Raw genomic sequence first — 3254 nt, forward strand, 5'->3', positions numbered from 1 at the left:
TGATTCACAGCTGATGACTATGATTCAGCACATTTGGTCACCTGGGGAAACTGTAACCAGGCAACAGGGTTTGGAGAAAGGGTCGTCAAGAGTTAATGGCTTTACCGCTGGCAGCATCGCATCCCACTAATTATTCCTTTCTGTGTCAACATGGCCGTAAAGTAGACTCTTCTAGGCTATTAACTTGTAGTGGTGCTTTAACAACTCTGCAGTGAAGCGAAAACTAGTTTCAACCTGCCTGTGCCCACAAGAGTAGCGTTTTCCTACAGGTTGTGCAAATTACTGGCAGAGTTTGAGAACGCAAAGTGTGAGATGAAAGGGTGAGGGGAAGAGGAGAGGATTTTCAAACCAGCAGGGTGAGTGCGCAGTCTTATCAGCAGTGGATTAGGGAGGCATTAAAGAGTCCGACTGGCTTTTTTACATTTTTATGAGGGCTCAGCTAAACTAAACATTGATAACAAGGGCTGACTTTTTCATACTCATGAATAAAGTTCAGTCTGAATGAGAAACTACAGTTGAACAAGTTCTTTGGCTCTTGTCTTTTCATACTGGCAAAGCATCACAGAGTTTCACTCAAACATTATTTCTTTGTTGAGGTGAGAATAGAGGATTTCAGATTTACCAGTGGTTTTTTTTCTTGTTTGTTTTTTTAATTAGGATGTGGGGTTGCTATTAAATATGACTCAATGCCCGGAGCGCTATTGGAAAGCAGAGCTGTGACCGACGCTTTCTTTTCTATAACTTAACATTTATTAAGTATTTATTAGCTTCAGTATGGCTACAAGATGCTCCGTCTCAGTACCATTTATTAAACTCTGTATTAACATCAGGTTAAATATAATATCTGGGCTTATAAAAGAAAAGCCTTTGATGGGCGCAGCATGTCTCACGTTACCGTCAAAGGTGCCTTCACAGTGGAGGGCATTACCCTCTGAAGATAAACCACAAAACTGGCACCGCTAAAATAAAATAATAATAATAATAATAAATAAATAGGCCCTGATATACTCCCCAGATCTAATAGACTAGTAAAAATGGGAGAACGCATAAAAACCTCAATAATGGCTATTAATGACTTTGAACCTATTATATGCATGAGAGGCAAGAAATCTTAAATCCTCCAAAAATAATTGATCTGTGCACGTATCAAAGACTGCGTTATACAATGTAGCCTAAAATAGCCAGCGGGCACAAAGATCTGTACATTAGGAAGTGGGCAGTCTGAGTGGGACATTATTCACGGCAACTACAAAAGGACTCATCCCATCTACGGCAGCAGAGTGGATCACCCTTTAAAGGCTTAAAAGGGAAATATGGCACAAGATAAAGAAGGGAACTGGGAGACAGCAGTCCTTTGGGCTGCGGCAATTTTAACTTAAGGAAGTAAGTAGAGCAGGAACATTACAATTCCGATGCTAGTTTTATTAGGAAATGTTCGGGTTTGACTGATGCTCATCTCCAATGCTGGCTGACAATTTTGGCCCGACCTGGACCGGGGGAGAACGGGGAACAGTCATAAATGAAGGGGGAGGAGAGGGAGAACAACACAGAGAGAAAAGAAATCAAATTGGAGCAGTCTAATTTCTGGGGCAGGCATCACGGTCCAGCTCATATGGCCCTCCTCTTGTTCTCTCCCCCGTTATGGCGACCGGTGGGTGACGGATGGATGTCTCACTTGTAATGGTTCCCATTCTCAGAGAGCCGCATAATACTTCCGACTGAAGCACGAGCAGCATCTGATAAATCATAATCTAAGTCAAATTAGGATCCATTATCATCAGGAGGCAGGGGGCCCTTTTCCCTGTTTCAGGGCAGCATAGGAAGAAAATGAGACTGCAGGCATCTTGTGACAGCAGGCAATTTTGAGAGAGAAAGATGGAGTATTTCATGTATAATTGCCACGGTAATATGTGTCCTAGATGCCAGGGAGAATGCTCAGTCTGAGGCTGGAATTTGACAAAACCAGGATCCAAACCATCCTCATTGCCCTTAAACCATCCAGAAAACCTCTTTCTACAAATGCAAGCCGCTGACAGTGACTCCTACAAATATATTTATCTAAAGGAAAACAGTTTGTCTGTTAAATCTAAATATCTGTATTTGCAATATCATGCTTCAAAGGGGCTGACTGACTTTTTTTGCTTTCTTTTTGACTGAACAATGAAAACGATGTTATGTAAGATGACGGTCTGTGTTGTTACAGATCTGTGAAAGATGTAAAAATATATATATATATATTTCAAATTAGTATTTTGTTACCAGCTCAACCCATGTATCCCACATGAGCTGAAAATGGGTGGAAAAAAAAAAAAAAAGACATTTGTTTTTCCAAATCACTCTTGGGAATGAAGCTAAAGTGCAGCACTGGTTCAGCAAGCATTCATTAAAAACTGGGACTCTACACAACAGCCTCATGAAATATTCAGTATATAGGAGCTTTTGGAGGACATGTTTTCCAGACCACCAAAAAAACAAATGTGACTCTGAGCATGAGAAACATGAAATTATACTTGTGTTTTTTTTAAGCACACAGAGCTCTACCCTGCTACTGTAAATTAAGATGGCACACAGAAATATCTCGGATTTTTAAATTTATTTTACTGTATAATTTTTTTAAAGGTTAGACTGAGCCGTCTCCTTGATATTTGCAACCTCGAGATTTTAATAACACTGCAGTGAAAGTCAGATACTCGATGAGACACAGCTTATTACTTCAGATACTGATGAGACTTGGACTGATCCTTGAGGTCCAGTTTGAGTAAAGCAATTACAGGTTTAAAGGCCTGAACACTGTACAGTGATTTATAATATGACAAAGGAAATGGGAATGTAGAAGGCTATATTAGATAAATCCTATATTCTACAGTGCAAATCTTTGGAGACCCTTCTTATGGCTTTATATTTTTCCTTAAAAATGGTTATTAAAGTGTTACATTTCAGATCAACAACAAATATTAGTGGCTTTTACCAGCACAGAGCTACGGGAATCTTTTTAGGGCTGACTTAATTCTCAAGCCAAACTGTTATTGTCTCCTAGTAAAACAGATGTTGGAGTTGCTTAACAGGAAGTTCTGGGTAAACTCCTCTTAGTCCTTCACCAAACGCTCCCGCAGAAGCAGCTGCAGCCGTGAAAACCAAGAGGCTCTACGGGCACGCATGAAGACCTTCCTGCCTCTCTTCAGGACAAACGTTTCAAAAGGAGGGCCACCATGAAAAATGCCCATAGCATCAGCAGGGTCCAGACGCTTCCTCTT

Source organism: Archocentrus centrarchus, chromosome 17, assembly GCF_007364275.1.
Source record: "Archocentrus centrarchus isolate MPI-CPG fArcCen1 chromosome 17, fArcCen1, whole genome shotgun sequence".
NCBI classification, from domain to species: Eukaryota; Metazoa; Chordata; class Actinopteri; order Cichliformes; family Cichlidae; genus Archocentrus; species Archocentrus centrarchus.